Source organism: Neoarius graeffei, chromosome 6 (assembly GCF_027579695.1).
Source record: "Neoarius graeffei isolate fNeoGra1 chromosome 6, fNeoGra1.pri, whole genome shotgun sequence".
Taxonomy (NCBI): Eukaryota; Metazoa; Chordata; class Actinopteri; order Siluriformes; family Ariidae; genus Neoarius; species Neoarius graeffei.
In genome coordinates, this window is record NC_083574.1 from 107,874,678 (window position 1) to 107,894,796 (window position 20,119).

Sequence of the window (20,119 nt, forward strand, 5' to 3'; positions counted from 1 at the left end):
CATTGTCGGGCGGTGGAAGGAATACTTTGAGGATCTCCTCAATCCCACCGTCATGTCTTCCACTGAGGAGACTGAGGCTGATGACTCAGAGGTGGACTCGTCCATTACCCAAGCCGAAGTCACTGAGGTGGTTTGCAAGCTCCTCGGTGGCAAGGCACCGGGGGTGGATGAGATCCGCCCTGAGTATCTCAAGTCTCTGGATGTTGTGGGGCTGTCTTGGTTGACACGCCTCTGCAACATCGCGTGGCGGTCGGGGACAGTGCCTCTGGAGTGGCAGACTGGGGTGGTGGTCCCTCTTTTTAAGAAAGGGGACCGGAGAGTGTGCTCCAATTATAGGGGAATCACACTTCTCAGCCTCCCAGGGAAAGTTTACTCCAGGGTACTGGAGAGGAGAATTCGACCGATAGTCGAACCTCGGATCCAGGAGGAACAATGCGGTTTTCGTCCTGGTCGCGGAACACTGGACCAGCTCTATACCCTTCATAGGGTGCTCGAGGGTTCATGGGAGTTTGCCCAACCAGTCCACATGTGCTTTGTGGATCTGGAGAAGGCATTCGACCGTGTCCCCCGTGGTATTCTGTGGGGGGTGCTTCGGGAGTATGGGGTTCGGGGCTCTTTGCTAAGGGCTGTCCGGTCCCTGTACGAACGGAGCAGGAGTCTGGTTCGCATTGCCGGCAGTAAGTCAGACCTGTTCCCAGTGCATGTTGGACTCCGTCAGGGCTGCCCTTTGTCACCGGTTCTGTTCATAATTTTTATGGACAGAATTTCTAGGCGCAGCCAGGGGCCGGAAGGAATCCTGTTTGGGAACCACAGGATTTCATCTCTGCTTTTTGCGGATGATGTTGTCCTGTTGGCTTCTTCAAACCAGGACCTTCAGCATGCACTGGGGCGGTTTGCAGTCGAGTGTGAAGCGGCTGGGATGAGAATCAGCACCTCCAAGTCCGAGGCCATGGTTCTCGACCGGAAAAGGGTGGCTTGCCCTCTCCAGGTTGGTGGAGAAGTCCTGCCTCAAGTGGAGGAGTTTAAGTATCTCGGGATCTTGTTCACGAGTGAGGGAAGGATGGAGCGTGAGATCGACAGGCGGATCGGTGCAGCCTCCGCAGTGATGCGGTCGCTTTACCGGTCCGTCGTGGTGAAGAAGGAGCTGAGCCAAAAGGCGAAGCTCTCAATTTACCGGTCGATCTACGTTCCGACTCTCACCTATGGTCATGAGCTTTGGGTAATGACAGAAAGAACAAGATCGCGGATACAAGCGGCTGAAATGAGTTTCCTTCGCAGGGTGGCTGGGCGCTCCCTTAGAGATAGGGTGAGAAGCACAGTCACTCGGGAGGAGCTCGGAGTAGAGCCGCTGCTCCTCCACATCGAGAGGAACCAGCTGAGGTGGCTCGGGCATCTTTTTCGGATGCCTCCTGGACGCCTCCCTGGGGAGGTGTTCCAGGCATGTCCCCCCGGGAGGAGGCCCCGGGGAAGACCCAGGACACGCTGGAGGGACTATGTCTCTCGGCTGGCCTGGGAACGCCTCGGTGTTCTTCCCGAGGAGCTGGCCGAGGTGTCTGGGGAAAGGGAAGTTTGGGCTTCCATGCTTAGACTGCTGCCTCCGCGACCCGGTCCTGGATAAGCGGAAGAAGACGAGACGAGACGAGACGAGACGAGGTTTACCTGACAATCTGTGTCCCCCCCCCCCCCCCCCCCCCCACAATCTGTCCCTCTGAGTTACATGTCGGTCCTGGGATCGAGATGCTGACTTCTTCTGCCCCTCGGACCTGCTTGATCCATCCTGGTGCCCTGTGTCTGGTTGGAGTCTTATTGCATTGCTCCTGTGGAGGACGGCCCCATGAGGACAGTTGAAAGTTACACCCGGAGGATGCTCTGGACTCTTACAGTAATATTTTTATGGCTGAGGACTACAGTTGACATGCTAACTTTCGGACTGCAGTTGTCATGAACAGTTTTGCACTCAAGTTTCCATCAATGAAGAGTTACAACATCAACAAAACTGTCTTCATATTAAAACTGTTAATATTATAGTCATGCTGTCTGTTGTTGCCCAAATGAGGATGGGTTCCCTTTTGAGTCTGGTTCCTCTCGAGGTTTCTTCCTCATGTCATCTGAGGGAGTTTTTCCTTGTCACCGTTGCTGCAGGCATGCTCATTGGAGATAGATTAGGAATAAAATTAGCTCATGTTTTAAGTCATTCGAATTCTGTAAAGCTGCTTTGCGACAATGTTTATTGTTAAAAGCACTATACAAGTAAACTTGACTTGACTTGAGTTGACTTGAACTGGCCAGCCTGCAGTCAAGATCTTTCACCCATAGAAAACATTTGGCACATCATAAAACAGAAGATATGGCAAAAAAGACCTAAGACATTTGAGCAACTAGAATCCTACTTTAGACAAGAATGGGTTAACATTCCTATCCCTAAACTTGAGCAACTTGTCTCCTTAGTCCCCAGATGTTTACAGACTGTTGTAAAGAGAAAAGGGGATGTCTCACAGTGGGAAACATGGCCTTGTCCCAACTTTTTTGAGATGTGTTGTTGTCATGAAATTTAAAATCACCTAATTTTTATCTTTAAATGATACATTTTCTCAGTTTAACCATTTGATATGTCATCTATGTTCTATTCTGAATAAAATATGGAATTTTGAAACTTCCACATCATTGCATTCCATTTTTATTTACAATTTGTACTTTGTCCCAACTTTTTTGGAATCGGGGTTGTACAAAGCCTCTTTAAAACTCTTAAATATTTATATAAAACATGGAGAATCTTTAATAAACATCATTAAAGACATTTCCCAGACTTCTGGAATTGATCTGATTAACTCAATTTTATTTTGGGGGGTATTTAAAGGAGATATGCAGAACCTTTATTTTTAAATACATTTCTAAGTGGATAGTATCTCCATCCTTGACTCTTATATGCTGCATAATTGGGAATAAACATATATATTTCTGTGAGTTAAAATTGACCGCAAAGTTGGCATTCGAGCTGCCCCGCTGAGCCAGCCAGCCCTGGGTGGGTGATGTCACAGCGGGAACCAGTGCTATAGACCAAAGCCAGACTTGGCAGGCAAGAGTGCTTGCAATGGCCTCTTCATTTGGATTTATTGGAGAGTCTTCAGATTCCTCAGATAGTAGTAGATCTGACTGTGATAGTCATGAAATTGGAGTGTATGCACATGCTACTGCTATACACATAGAACCGTATCAGTTCGAACCATTGGAAAGTGAATCCGATAGTAATAACACATCGGCCATGGAGGCCCCCACCTTACAAAATAAAGCCAGAGAACAAAGCCGTCTAGAGAATTGGATGGAATTGAACTGGCAGTCTCATGTGACTTTCATTAAAACAGGATAGGCATTATAACTTATGCAACATGCACGTATTTTCACTGATAAAACATAAAAGGCTAATTAAATAATCAGAAGAACTGAGACAATCACATTCTGAAGCAAATTAAATCATATTATACCGGTAACTTAAATACACAATACAAGTTACATGTATTAATCTAAATGTAGGTAAACAATGAGTGGCGTTGTTTTTGTTATGAAACCAAATGAGAGTTGCAGCTGCCCGTCTGTGTTCTCGCTTCTTGAAGGCTGAGCTCGTGGCCGATTGTTTTGAAACAATCTGACTTTCAGTTCTTCATTCAGTTATTCGTTCATTTCCTTCTTCCATGTAAGGGCGAGATATTGCTGCTGAGGCAAGCATATCCATCAGAAAAAAATAAAGAATATCCAGTGGAGAAATTTGATGACTGGTCCACTCATTCTCTATTTTCTCCATACTGAGTACTCCACCATTACTGCTCGGCTCACACTCTGGAAGAACTGGTGAAACTGAACTTACTTTCCTTTTCTTGTAGTTTTCTTTTCCTTTAATTGTTGGTACTGCACCCTCTTTCAATATGGGCTTATAGCCAACACTCCTCAACAGATCAGAGGTTTCGTATGAGTCCTCAGTAAAATGTGCAGAGCAGAGAAGGGACAGCTTCATAGGTACCCAATCTGTGAATTCCTCACAAAACACATCCAAATCTTTGCAGTTTGAACATTCTTGGGCCATGAATGCAACATAAATCCAGCTTCTGTCGTGTTGCTGCAGCTTCCAGCAACACATCTATGTGGCATAGTGATAAATTAGCTCAAAATGGAGGATTGGAGTTGCAGTCAGCTCTGTGTTTTAGTATAGAGGAAGTGGTGATGAGACTGACAGACTTCCTGCTATGACATCTCAGATGTCAAGGTCATTCACTCAGACCGCTACCTGTATGAATCACTTTAATTGTAAAAATTACTATATTAGATTTATTGTTAATGCTTAAAACTATTCCTGTGCCATTCTTGAGGTCTCAAGGCATTTATAAATGAAAAGTGAGGCCATGGTTTTGCGTATCTCCTTTAAGCCTTTATTCATTACATGAACTTTAGAGCATAGTGAAATTCTTTCTCTGCAGTTAACACACACAGAGCAGTGGGCAGCAGCATCTAGGGAGCAGTTAGGGGTTTGGTACCATGCTCAAGGGCACTTCAACCATTCCTGTTGGTCCAAGGAATCGAATCAGTGACCTTTTGGCCCCAAAGCTGCTTCTCTAACATTTAGGCCATGGCTAAATAATGACTTTATTGCCATTCTTCCACATACAGAGTGCACAGAAGAATGAAATATTGTTTTCTTATTGACTACGGTGCACAGACAGTCAACATTAAATAGTGCAAGAGCTGAGCAAACATCACATAGCACAAAATAACACCACCTCACATAACATACACAACAAAATCACAACCTGACACAGCACACAAAAAACACAACCTAACATGACACAACATAAAATGAATTGCAGTGCAGACAAATACCATGTGACATAACGCAAACAGCAGCAGAACTCTGGAAGCAGGTGTGATGAGGAAGAGAATAAAGTGCCAGTGCACAGTTTAAAGTGACCATGTGTAGTTTGTGTGTTTAATATCCATTGTGCAGTTTGTGTATTTTGTGTTCATTGTCCCTTTTAGAGTGACGGAGCACAGACTGTTGGGATGTCGATGGTCTATTGTGTGTGTGGTGTGGGATGGGGGAGGCAGGTTGTGATGGGAGTGAAGTGTTGGGTGGCACCAGGGTGTTCAGGGCTCTGACAGCTTGGGGGAAGAAGTTGTTGCAGAATCTTGCAGTGTGGGTCCTGATGCTGCGGAACATCCTGCCTGATGGCACAGGGTCAGACAGTTTGTGGGAGGGGTGAAAGGGGTCCTTCACAATGGCAGAGGCTCTGCATACACAGCATACCTGGAAGATGTCCTGGATGGAGGGGAGGGAGCTCCCTATGATGTCCTCACTATGTGTTGTAGGGTCTTGTGTTCCAGTGTTTTGCAGTTCCTGAACCACACAGTGATGCAGCTGGCTCAGACGCTCTCCACAATTCCTCTGTAGAAGGTGGTGAGGATGGGTGGTGGAAGGCTGGACTTCTTCAGTCTCCACAAGAAGTGAAGATGTTGTTGTACCTTTTTCACAGTGGACTTGGTGTTGATGGACCAGATGAGGTAATTAGAAATGTGCACAACAAGAAACTTGGAGCTTCTGACTCTCTCTTCTTCAGAGCCACTGATGGGCAGGGAGGATGGTCAGCTGACCCTCTCTGGAAATCAGACAGAAATCTCTTTTGTTTTGTCTCCATTAAGAGACAGATTATTGTTGTGACACCGGATCACCAGTTGTTCCACCTCCTCTCTGTGTGGTGTTTCGTTGTTGCTGCTGCTGAGGCCCACTACTGTCACATCATCAGCGAACTTGACAGTGAGGTTGGATTCTGACTTGGCTGTGCAGTCACGGATGAGCAGCGTGAACAGCAGTGGGCTGAGAATGCAGCCCCCGCTCAGTGTGATGGTGTCTGATTTTCTGCTGCCGATGTTCATTGACTGTGGTCTCTGTCAGGAAGTCGAGAGTCCAGCTGCAGAATGGTGTTGAGGCCCAGCAGAGAGAGTTTCCTCACCAGCTGCTGGGGAATGATTGTCATAAATGCTGAGCTGAAGTTGATGAACAGCATTCTAACATATATGTGACCCCTCACTGAATCCAGGGACACATGTCAGCCGAAACGAATCCGAGATAATCGCAAAAGAAGCATTTTTTTTTTCGAAATTTGTGATTTTTGTTTTTTTCCATCATGTGCAAGTTGAGATCTTGAAGAATGCAATCAGCATTTCAGATAATAGATTGTTTTGTTGGAAAAGCATAAATTTTTTGTTGCAAATTGTCTCGTTTTTGTCAGGACTGTAGCCTGCTGGGGGCTGTGGGTAAATTACCATATGGGCCATTCACATGATGATTTAAGTCTTTTTTTTTTTCGCGAATCAGCTGTATGATCCGAGCTGAGCGCATGGCTACTTAACTGCATACAGGCGTGTGATTTCACTATGGAATGAGTTACTAAACAGAGCGCAGAGGAGCTGAAACACCGCGAAGCAAACAGACACACGGTATTTACATCGGAGATAACCATTTCTAGCAAAAAAACCACAACCTCGTTTTCCAGATTGAATGGAATACTTGAATGATCGGATGATACACGGACCGTTCTAGGATTACATTCCATCGGAGGCATTGGTGTGTGCAAGGCGCCGTTTCTCTTTCTGATGGGGTGAGTTTATTAATCTAAGGCTGTGTGGTTATTTTTGCATGTAACGGAGAGTGTTGTGGTTTGGTTAAGCCTAGGTCACAACCGGATGTACGATATTTTGGCCGTGTGATTTTTGCCGTTTCCCAAATCGCTGCGTTTTTTTTTTGTTGTTCATGGAGAAAGACGCGTGTTGGCCATAAGTTTGTCTTGCAACCTGAAAAAAACGTAAGCGCACGTAGAGTTTGTTTGACATGACAAAGAACCTCTGCGGCCGGTCTGCAGCTCGAAAATCAGCACATCACACGCGCGCTCTCGTGCTTTTCACACGCGCGCTCTCGTGCTTTTCACACGCGCGCTCTCGTGCTTTTCACACGCGCGCTCTCGTGCGTTTCATGCACGCTCTCCTTGTGTTTCTTGCGTTTTTTGCATGTAGACCAGCTGTAGGAGCGCGTACTGTACGGCCGGTTGTGACCGAGGCTTTACATGAAACTAGTGTTGTGTTAGTTGTGTCATCATCGTGCTATCTTTCTTTCTTACGGTGTGAGTAATTTTTCAACCACAAAACGTTAAAGTATACTTTAGGACTTATTTTTGTACTTCATAATTGTTTTGGGCATACTTTGCATAGAAGGAAAATTGACGTGGTGATCTTTGTTTACATGAAAGTAGTATCGTGCTAGCTAGTAGGGGGTAGGGCTTTCCTTAATGTCATGCAAATGAGCACCATTATGTGCCCGCCCTACACCCAGAGTAGCTGAGATGGAAAACTTTGAGGGCGATTTTCTCCCTTTTCTGTTTTAAGAAGTATACACTTTCAAAAGGCCACACATTCTTCAAATATTGTCAGATCTCCACATGGAAGGCATCATTGGAAAGCTTAGAAACTGTACTTTCTGAATCTGTCAATAACTCAAAATGCCCCCAGGCAGACATGTGTCCCTGGATTCTGTGATCTGCCACATATGTCCTTTGTGTCCAGGTGTGATAGATCAGAGTGCAGGATGTAGGCGATAGCATCATCAATGGAGTGACTTGGGCGGTATGCAAATTTCAGGGGGTCCAGTGAGGCAGGTAGGGTGGAGCAAATGTGTCTCTTGACCAGACACTTGAAGCACTTCATGATGAGGAAATGCTTTTTTTTTAAGTTATCATATTTATACATATTGTACCACTGTACAGTTATTTATCCACATACTGCCACCTTGCACACTGTCATAATTTTTATGTTTAATGTTTTTTTTAATGTATTTAACTGTACTTCTCTTTGTGCCTTTAAATTGCCCCTAGGGGACAAATAAAGTGTTTTGAATTTAATTGAATTGAATGGGACTCAGTGCTACAGGGTGATAATCATTGAGACACATTATCATTGATTTCTTTGGTTGGGATGATGGTGGTCTTTTTGAAGCTCACTGGGACCACAGCCTTTCTCAGGGAGATGTTACTGGAATGTATGGATGCTGTCAGTCCCCCTCTCGCTTGCTCACTCAAGTTTGTTGACGGTGTAGTGGCTGGCTGCTTTATGTCCCGGGGATCTCTCAAGCCTGTGTTACCTTCTGGCTCTCCCCTTTTAGTTATGCTGTCATAGTTAGTTGCCGGAGTCCCTGCTTGTACTCAGTGCAATATGTATACTGTTCCTACTTATTCAGGTGACATTGGGCATACCTAACAACCTGTGTTTTCTCTCTCTTCTCTCCCTCCCCCCCAAATCTGTCCTTCAGAGTTACATGTTGGTCCTGGGATCGAGATGCTGATCTCTTCTGCTCCTCAGACCTGCCTGATCTATCCTGGTGCCCTGTGTCTTGTTGGAGTCTCATCACATTGCTCCTGTGGAGGACGGCCCCATATGGACAGTTGGGGGTCGCGCCTGGAGGATGCTCTGGACTCTTGCAGTGGTGCTTTTGTGGCTGGGGACTGCAGTTGACTTGCTGACTTTAGTCATGCAGTTGACTTGTTGACTTTGGGACTGCGATTGTTGTGAACGGTTTTGCGCTCAGGTTTCCGTTGGTGGGGGGTTTATAGCATCAACTAAGCTGACTTTATGTTAGGACTGTTAATGTTATAGTCATGTTGTCTGTTGTTGCCCAAATGAGGATGGGTTCCCTTTTGAGTCTGGTTCCTCTCGAGGTTTCTTCCTCAAGTCGTCTGAGGGAGTTTTTCCTTGCCACCGTCACCACAGGTGTGCTCATTGGGAATAGATTAGGGATAAAATTAGCTCATATTTTAAATCGTTCAAATTCTGTAAAGCTGCTTTACAACAATGTTTATTGTTAAAAGTGCTATACAAATAAACTTGACTTGACTTAACGATGTCCGTGAAGTCACCTGCCAGCTGGTCAACACATTCCCTGTGTACTCTTCCTGGTATGTTGTCTGGTCCGCAGCTTTGTGTGGATTGACTATGGATAGTGTCCTCTTCATATCAGCTGGGGCCAGGCCGAGCACCTGCCCCGGATTTCACTGTTTCAGCTGAGTAAATCCCCCCAAACTCCAAAACAAGCAGGACATAACCATGAAGTGTTCTTCAATTGTGCATCTTTAAAGGTTCAATGTAGAACCCAACAGTCAAGGGGTTTCCTGTCTGTTTCAAACAAACTCTTTCAGGAAGAGAACTCTTCTTTCTAAAAGTATACCAAGCAACAAAATAGTTAAATGTTGTTGTACACCTGATAGTTTCTAAGTATTAAGAATAAACTAATAACAAAAAAAGTTATATTTGGAGCCATTTCTGACAGGAAACACTATTTCGAAAAACTTTTATTTTCATGGGTTCTTTGAATAATTCAGGAGTCTTACTTGACTAAAAGCATTTCCCTTGGAGCCCTTTCTAACAAGCAGATACTCTGGTAATAGTTTTTAGAAGATTTACAAACTCTTATGTGTTCTTTGGTTTAGAAATCCTTCAAAAGTTCTCCTTTGAACTCAATAACATTGTTCCTCTGTCAGAAAGGGAAATGTTTTGGAGGCTAAAAACTCTTAAGTATCCAATGAACCCTGAAAGTACATCTGATGAACCCATTTTTGGAAATGTAAACTAAGGATGAAGTACACTGAGATAAACAAGTACAAAGACACTATGTGGTAAACTACAGAACTGACCATTTCATGAGGCTTGCTCATTGGGATAGATTAGGGATAAAACTAGCTCATGTTTTAAGTCGTTCAAATTCTGTAAAGCTGCTTTGTGACAATGTTTATTGTTAAAAGTGCTATACAAATAAACTTGACTTGACCATTTCTAGAACTTAAGAAGAACATAATGAGCAATAATTTGGAGTTTGTACCAAGGACTTACCCAGATAACACACACACACACACACACACTTTCTAGCTTTCAAACATGGTTCAGTTCAAACTTGGAACAGTTTCTAATCAGAAAACCCTTTGTTGTAGAATTCTACACAGGGTTCTTTTAGACGGAAAAGTGAAGACCTTTTAACTTTAAAAAAGAAAAGTGGTTGAAAATATTAAACTCATTTAGGAGATCCACAGGTATATTCAGAACATTCAGCTGGACATTAATACACATTCACACAAATCTGGAGATAACCTCCCAATGTAAACCTGTTCACACTTCAGTGACATGTCCACAGTGCTGCCCCCTGCTGGTGAGGAACGTGTTTCACAGTCTGATCTGAAAGTTCTTGAGGCTTCTGTAGGTTTATGAAATGTGACGCTGCTTTCTCTCCCTCAGACTGTGAAACTGACCAGCTGAAGGTGTGCTTGATGTTGCCATTGAGTTATATTTAGAAAAATCACTCAGGAGTTTGAATGCAATCTTGTTTGACTGAGGCAAATGTTTTTCTCCATACAGTCTGCATCACTTTGTGTTCATGTCCAGCCTGTGGTCTGGATGTCTATGTAGAATATCTGACAGACAGAGAGAAGCATGCTGGGAGAGGTTTAAAATCCTGCTGGTGTGTGTGTATTTCAGATATCAGGATTTAAGGATGGTGTATCTGAATTGATTTTTTTTTTTAAACGTGAATCTAGTGAGCTGTTGAGCAGCTTTGACTTTGAAATGACTGGACTGGTGTTTGGTCTCTGCAGCCTGAGGAGTGTGTGATGATCTCAGTGTGTGATGACGCTCATATTGGGTTTGTGATATTGATGTGTTTGAAAATGAGATTATGCCAAGACTAGAGCTGTCAGAAAGATTTACAGGATTCAGATCTCCATAATTCAGTTAGTGTGAATGATTTAGATCAGATTTAACTGCAGATTGGATTGTCCTGCACTAGAGCAGCTTGTTTATTGATCAGAATGTTTAAAAGTTCATTCTGTGTCTAAATTAATGTCAGGACTGAGGGATTTTTTTTTAATGAAAGTCTTGATCATTAAAGTCTTTGTCATGTAGTTTGTAGTGAAACAGGGCCAGTTTTGAGTCATGACTGTAAGACTAATCAAAACAAAATTAAATTTACCTGAGAATCTCACCTTAGCTCTTTCAGCACACAATGAAAATGAAAAACCTCTTTTTCACTTTAGAGTTAGTCCTAATGCTCTTGATTGCCCAGTGGTTAAGGCTCTGGGTTTCTGATCAGAAGGTCAGGGGTTCAATCCCCAGCACCACCAAGCTGCCATAGTTGGGCCCTTGAGGGAGGCCCTTAACTCTCTCTGCTCCAGGGGGTGCTGTATCATAGCTGACCATGCACTCTAACCCCGCCTTTTGAACAAGCTGGGATGTGCAAAGAAAAGAACAGGATTTCAATGTTCTGTAATGTTCATGTGACAAATAAAGGATTCTAAATAAAGAATCTTTTCTCATCTCTCATCTCATTATCTCTAGCTGCTTTATCCTGTTCTACAGGGTCACAGGCAAGCTGTTAGGACTGGGACTGTTTTGGCCTCTAGAGGCCGCTGTTATTTCCTTTTCTTGTCATGTTTGTTTTGGCCTCTAGAGGCCGCCACTGTTCCTGTGTTTTGTGTTTGTGTTGATTGCCTGTTTGTCTTCATTATCGTCACCTGTGTTCAATTTATTTTGTGTTTAAATACTCCTCTGTTTGTTCCCTAGTCATGGAGTCTTTATGCTATGCTGTCTAGTGTTAGTTTCCCATGTACCTTGCCTGTGCTCTTGAGTTTTTTGGTATTGTTTTCTTTGGATTTTTTCTACCCTTTTGGATCTTCTGAGCGTTTTGCATTTTGCCCCTTCTGTTTTCATTTGTGGATTATACCTTTTTGTTTTTTGCCCCTGAACCTTTGGATTATACTTTTTGTTTTTTGCCCTGGATTGTAAATAGTGTACATATTGTAAATAAACTGTTTTTTGCTACTTTCTACCTTCGCCTCACGCCTCTGCACTTGAGTCATTCCCCTGGTGGCTTAGTGGGGGTTTGCTGGATCATTACACCAGCGACCCGGGTTTGATTCCCAGCAAAACCTTAACACAAGCTGGAGCCTATCCCAGCTGACTACAGGTGAAAGGCGGGGTACACCCTGGACAAGTTGCCAGGTCATCACAGGGCTGACACATAGACAACCATTCACAGTCAATTTAGAGTCACCAGTTAACCTAACCTGCATGTCTTTGGACTGTGGGGGAAACCGGAGCACCCAGAGGAAACCCACGTGGACACGGGGAGAACATGCAAACTCCGCACAGAAAGGCCCTTGCCGGCCACGGGGCTCGAACCCAGACCTTATTGCTGTGAGGCGACAGTGCTAACCACTATACCACCGTGCCGCCCTTCTCTGATGATGAATAAATAGAAAAAGTAACTCTGTTCGTGGATTCCTACAGGTCTGTGTGTGTGTATATGCATAACATATAAGGAACAGATTATTACTTTATTTTACTGCATCCCCCGGTCACCCTACAGCTCACGATAGGTTTGCTAATACTTGGCGATGAATTTATAGCATCACCACTAATCGTGCAATGCACAGCAAATGTTCTCTGAGCTTCATGAGTTGTTTTTTGGTGTGTCTCCACCTCATGAGTAGACAAAAACATCACAAAAAATTTCAGTACATGCATTGAAACTTGATGTTTTTATCGGCAAACTAAGCAGTGAATCCTTGCAGATGGATTTGGGAATACTTCCTGAAGCTCAGGAAACTTTCATCAAGCCTCTTGAGATGTATTTGTCTTGAATCCATGTCCCTGATGCTCATGGGAGCCTCATCAACACAGCAGCTCGGCATAGCCTAACCTTCACAGAGAATTACAGTGCATTTACATTTACCATTAGAGCTTGGGTCATTACGGGAAACACCTGATGCTAATTTGAACGCAGTCAGCACGTGCATATCAGGACGTCGTTTTCACAGAGACTTTGTGAAGTATTCTGTCAGGTATGCAGCGGTAGATGGATCTAAGTGTGGGAAGAGTGTTTATTAGCAGGTGTGATATTTACAAAAACAAAACATGATGCAAGGTCAGAGTAACAAAACACAAATAAAACCAAAAGCAAAACAGAAAGCAGAATCATAAAGCAAGTCATAAACATGGCTAGACACAAATGTGACAGTGATAATAAGAATACTTCACAAAGCCTCTGTGAAAACAGTGTCCTTATATGGGTGTGCTGATCATGCTCAAATCGGCATCAGGTGTTTCCCATAACGACTGGGTCCTGTGAGTGGGCGTGGACCCTTGAGCATGCTAAGGTGTGACAGTCAAGTGTGTGACCACAATTTTTAGCTCACCTGTACATCACCACACATTGCCACCAAAACTCCTCATTTTCATCGATAACTGAGCTGCAGTGTGACTGTAGCTGTTGTGCTGCTCTTTACACCAGCAACCTCTAGAATTTATAGTGAAGTTTAGTGATCAGTTTTCAGGCACAACATGATGAAGCCTTTGTGTTTATTTCAGATAAATTTTCCCCATTTAGAGGACACCACGAGGACACCACAAAGACACCATGAGGACACAGACCTGTTTACACTTGGTGGCATTAATGCATAATGATGCACTAATATCAGGATTATATCCAGATGAAGTGTAAATACACACATTTTAAAACAGGCTTAAATTGGATTGTTTAAACTAGGGGTTCTCAACCTTTTCTGCTTTGAGGCCCACCTATTTATACTTGTAACGAGTCGAGGCCCATTAAAACAGATCCCCAATTATTTTGGCTCATCTATTCTATTAAAATCTAATAGACAGGTCTCCGCAAATCGCGCCTCTCCTTGGTTCACCTCTGAGCTTAGGGCCATGAAGGCCAAGGGAAGGCGGCTAGAGCATCTTTATAAGAAAACTGGCCTTACTATTCATCTTTCACTCTTCTCTGAACACATCGTAAAGTACAAGGATGCTCTTAATGCTGCCCGAGCCTCTTACTATGCTAACATCATTAAGAGTGGCAACTATAGACCCCAAACTCTGTTTAATACAATAAATAAACTTCTTCAGCCTCCTTCCTCATCCACTCCCAGTTCCCCTGCTCAGTGTCTGGCTTTTTTGGATTTTTTCAAGGATAAAATTGACAGTATTTACCAACACTTCCATTCTGAAATTCATTCTTCTGTCTTGCAAGTAGCTCCTTCTTATAAAGCTGACTGCTGTCTCTCTGCTTTCTTTCCTGTTGATTCTTCTAAAGTATTGGAAATCATTACTAAGTCCTCCTCCTCCTCATATCTGCTGGACCCTGCACCCACTATACTTCTTAAATCCTGTGTATCTGTTATCTCCCCTTATATTGCTCATATTATTAATCAGTGTTTTGCTTTAGGCACTGTTCCCATCTCCCTCAAAATTGCTTCAGTTACACCAATACTAAAGAAACCTGGTCTAGATCCTCTTTTGCTGTCTAATTACAAACCCATATCTAATCTCCCTTTCCTACTGTAGCAAAAGTAATGGAGAGAGTTGTAGCCTCTCAGCTTCATACTTTCCTTGCTCATAATGATCTCTATGAACCCTTTCAGTCAGGCTTTTGCAATCTGCATCGCACTGAATCTGCTCTCTTAAGAGTTGTTAATGACCTCCTGCTCTCAACCGATGCTGGTCATCTCAATGTCCTTGTCCTCTTGGACCTCACAGCTGCCTTTGACACTGTACATCATAAGATACTCATTTCCAGACTATCTTCTTTTGGTATTACTGGCTTAGCTTTTTCCTGGTTTCAGTCATATCTAGCAAACAGGCAACAGTTCATCCCCAAATAGCAAAAGGGTGTTGATTCGACGGGGAATAATCGGCATGTTCTTCGACCATACGCCGTCGAATCATCGTGGATCACCGGCGTTGATTCAACACCGCTTTGCTCATACGAGTTTGCGTTGAAACGACGTTGAAAAGTGGATGGTGGCTGACAGAGAATAGACCCCCTTTCACCCTTTATTCAACTACGGATTTCGGTCGATTTATAGTTTAATTTTCGGCGATGATTCATCCAACTTTACTTCCTGTTTTATGTACAACAGGAAGGCTACAAATTAAGCAAAACAGGCTAAATTAAACTAGCTAACAATAAAGCATCGGGGCTCTTGCCTAGGATGAACACACACATGCATACTTCAACCATTAAAGTGAAACTTAATTTATATCAATGTGCGTAGGCTACGTCCTGTTTTATGTACAACAGGATATAAAAATGCATGCAACAATGCACCTCTCCTAATGTTTGTCAAGCTATCTAATGAGGCATAACTTTTAACATTTACAAGGAACAGAACACACTTGAACAAGTTCTTAGAAACATTTTATGATTTATTTATAATTTATAATTGTGGCCTATTCCTCCTGCGGCGCAGACACCTGTACATGGAAACAGAAAAACATAACCAAAATTAATTTGATGCAGCATTGATAAAGAAAGTCAGCAGTAGCCCCCTCAAGCCGGGTATAGAGCTACCGGTTATAACCACGGCCTATATACTCGATTGAAATGCTTTGTTTTCACTCCATCAAGACCACTACTTTGACTAGTTTTCAACTAAACAATGCATCTGCATGTTTATTGTATTAGTTGAGGGAATATAAACAATTTCATTCGTGGTACCTCAAACAAAGTGGTCACTACAGAAGCATTGGTAGCCTGGATAATCTTTAAAGTTCATGGCCGCGAGGCGCGACCCATGGCTACACAAAAGAACAGGTCAGCTCAAAACGACATGCGACCTAGGCCTACATGCTCGATTTAAACGCTAAGTTTTCACACCAACGCTAAGTTTTCACTCCATCAAGACAACTACTTCGACTCGTTTTTCAATTGAATAATGCATCTGCATTGTTGTTGTTTCAAATGGATACTAGTTGAGGGAAATTTCTCCAACGCGTGATATGACTGAAGTTCATCATAACTTCTTAAACTGCTTGAAATTGTATTTGAAATTCCCTTTATTAATAGTGACTGAATAATGGTACGTACCAGATGTCCAGGGATGAATGAAAATGTAGCGTGGTCCAGTGTTTTTCTCAATGTTGTTTCAATGGTCCAAGCGTAACAGCAGGCCGATCCACAAGAGAGTCGCGATCCAACCGAGTGGTGTGGGAGTTTCACATGCACCCAGGTATATAACGAAAATGACGTCATCCAGTAAACAGCAGTGGTAATTGCACTGCATTATGGGACAGCGTGGGACATCCAACGGCTCATCCTACCAATGTTGAAAACTGGCCGGCAAAAGTGATGATGGTTCAACATCGTATATTCGACCTTCTCTGACGGTCGACAGATCAACCTTTACCCACGGTGATTCAACAGTGATAAATCGACCTTCTCCGACGGTGGAGAAATCGACGTTTCACAGGGCCGTTTCAGCATTGATTTTCTGACTTGCGATGGAAACCGACCATTCTGACCAAGAATCGGCGCCGTTTCAACGTCCCTCTGCTATCTGGGTCTCTATTGGTGTTCATAAATCATCCACCATTACCGTTGCTCAAGGTATGCCTCAGGGTTCTGTCCTTGGTCCCCTTCTTTTTATATTATGTTTCTCCTATAGGCCAGATTTGCAACCATGGCCTTAACTTTCATTGCTATGCTGATGACATTCAAATCTACATCACTATTACCCCTTCCATAGCCTCTGTTCAGCTGCTAAGGACTTGCATCACTGACCTTAAGCAATGGCTGCATAAGAACTGCCTTAAACTTAATGCTAGCAAAATGGAGGTTCTATTAGTAGGTACCAAAAGACAGGTTCAGAACCTTTTCCAATCTCACTATTGATGTTGATGCTGTGTCTATTAGTCATTCCCAAGTTATAAAAAACCTTGGAGTTCTCTTTGACTCCACCCTTATGTTTGAACCCCATTTTAAACTCATTACTAAGAATACATTCTTTCACCTCCACAATATTGCATGTCTCCGCCCTCTTCTCTTTGAAACTGATGCCAAAATGGTGGTCAATGCATTTATCTTTTCTCGTCTTGACGACTGCAATTCTCTCTTTTATGGTCTCCCTGCCACATTGCTCAATCGCCTGCAGTACATCCAAAACTCAGCAGCTAGAGTCCTCACACTCACCAAGTGTACTGCTCACATCACTCCTGTTTTACAGCAACTGCATTGGTTGCCAGTTATCTCCCGGATCAAATACAAAATCTTGCTTCTAAACTATAAAGCTCTTCATGGTTTCGCCCCTTCCTATCTCTGTGAGCTAATTCATTTGTACTGTCCCTCCCACTCCCTCAGATCTTCTGTCTCTGGACTTTTGACTGTCTCACGTTTTAAACTGGCATCTAAGGGTGGCAGATCATTCAGTGTTGCTGCTCCTGACCTTTGGAATTCATTACCACAGTCGCTTTGTGACTGTCCCATTCTCTCTTCCTTCAAAGCTAACCTGAAAACTTTCCTCTTTACCTCACACTACTCTTCCTAGTGTGTGTGTTTTTTTTTTTTTTTTTTTTGGTGTGTGTAACTCCTGTGTAAAGCATCCTTGGGTTTGTGAAAGGTGCTATATAAATTATTATTATTATTATTATTATTATTATTATTATTATTATTATTATTATTATTATTATTATCTATTGTACAGTGTATTAATGGGATGTGACATCATTCCCTGTTACAGATGGGAGCCCAGGAATTAAATAAATGCAATAAAAACAAACTGTTTTTAATTGTAGGCATTGTATTTAAAACTGTATGGATGTGCCAGAAGCCAAACAATGCATGCAGGGCATTCTCAGCCAAAAGGGATTAATGATCCAAAAGTGGAGTCTGGTCCATTAACACAAGAACTTATTGTCATTTTTGTGTTCAGCAAACAAGCAAGTTATTAAAACCAAGAAGTACACTCAAAAAAATGGATATAGAAACCACTCAATGGGATTAGATCCTTACAAGCTAACAAAGAAGAATTTTTCCTATGAGTTGGAAAATTATCCATCTGTTGAGTTCCCCGACATCTCAAACTACCTGGTGCTGCAGACATCGTTCTACACTGACACACAGATGGAAACCTGGAAAAGCCTGGAGGAGAACAACTTTTTATATGTGGCTGGGTTAAAGATCTGGGAATCAGAACACAACAAGTTAGACAGCGGTAGATGGATCAAAGTGCAGGAAAAGTGTTTATTACCTGGCATGATATTTACAAATGCAAAACATAAAGCAGAGTATTTAAACAGTGTTATAAACATGGCTAGAAGCAAACAGCTGCTTCACACTCAACTGCAAACCATCCCAATGCATGCTGAAAGTCCTGGTTTGAAGAAGCCAACAGGACAACATCATCCGCAAAAAGCAGAGATGAAATCCTATGGTTCCCAAACAGGATTCTCTCCAGCCCCTGGCTGCACCTAGAAATTCTGTCCATAAAAATTATAAACAGAACTGGTAACAAAGGGCAGCCCTGCCAGAGTCCAACGTGCACTGGGAACAGGTCTGACATACTGCTGGCAATGCGAACCAGACTCCTGCTCCATTCATACAGGGACTGGACAGCCCTTAGCAAAGAGCCCCGAACCCCATACTCCCTAAGCACCCCCCACAGGATACCATGAGGAACACTGTTGAATGCCTTCTCCAGATCGAAGGCAGGGGCCTAGACGACCTGATCCCCGAACACAGCGGCTAGCTGTTGAGACATGGTATTAAATTAAAAATGACACAAAAATCAAAATTTTTAGATGCAGCCTAATTTTATCAATAAAGCAAGCAAAACAGGAAGTTGGTCTTGGAATGTAATGAGATAATTTACATATTAATGTTTAATGCACCAATCAGATTTCAGTCTGTCTGACATAGATTGTGTTTCAAGCCCAGTGTAAATGAAAGGGTTTAAAATCTTATCAGGTTTCAGTTCAGGTTCCAGAGTCTCAGGAAAAGTCCAAGAGTAAACAGAGATTTTTTTCTCATCTCAGAGACATTCGCTGTAATGAGGATGAAATTAAACACAGTGAGTCAAGTCAAGTCAAGTTTATTTATATAGCGCTTTTAACAACAAACATTGTTACAAAGCAGCTTTACGGAATTTGAACAACTTAAAATATGAGCTAATTTTATCCCTAATCTATCCCCAATGAGCACACCTGTCGCAACGGTGCCAAGGAAAATCTCCCTCAGATGACATGAGGAAGAAACCTCGAGAGGAACCAGACTCAAAAGGGAACTCATCCCCATCCAGGCAACAACAGACAACATGACTATAACATTAACAATCCTAACAAAGTCAGCTTTGTTGATGCTATAAAAACCCCAGCGATGGAAACCCGAGCGCAAAACCATTCATGACAACCGTAGTCCCAAAGTCAGCAAGTCAACTGCAGTCCCCAGCCACAAAAGCACCACTGCAAGAGTCCAGAGCATCCTCCAGGCGCGACCCCCAACTGTCCCCATGGGGCCGCCCTCCACAGGAGTGATGCAATGAGACTCCAACCAGACACAGGGCACAAGGATGGATCAGGCAGGTCCGAGGAGCAGAAGAGGTTCAGCATCTCAATCCCAGGACCAACATGTAACTCAGAGGGACAGATTTGGGGGGGGGGAGAGAGAGAAAGCACAGGTTGTTAGGTATGCCCAATGTCACCTGAATAAGTAGGAACAGTATACATATTGCACTGAGTACAAGCACGGACTCTGGCAACTAACTATGACAGCATAAATAAAAGGGGAGAGCCAGAAGGTAACACAGGCATGAGGAAGCCCCGGGACATAAAGCAGCCAGCCACTACACCGTCAACAAATTCAAGTAAGCAAGTGAGTGGGGACTGACAGCATCCATACATCCCAGTTTACCAAAACACTCTATATCTGAGGACCCTCCAGATCTACTCCTTTACCTCATAAACACCATTAACAAAAGGCTTGACTAAACAGATATGTTTTCAGCCTAGACTTAAACGCTGAGACTGTGTCTGATTCCCGAGCACTACTTGGAAGGCTGTTCCATAACTGTGGGGCTTTGTAAGAAAAGGCTCTGCCCCCGATGTAGCCGTCACTATATGAGGTACCAGCAGATAGCCTGAGATAAATACATTTAAATCTGTATCCAGATTTCTGTAAATCTGTGCTTCTGTCCTTCTCAATTCAATTGTACTTTTTTTTAACACTTTCAGCAAGGTTCATCATTACAAAAGCAGATTTACAGAAATC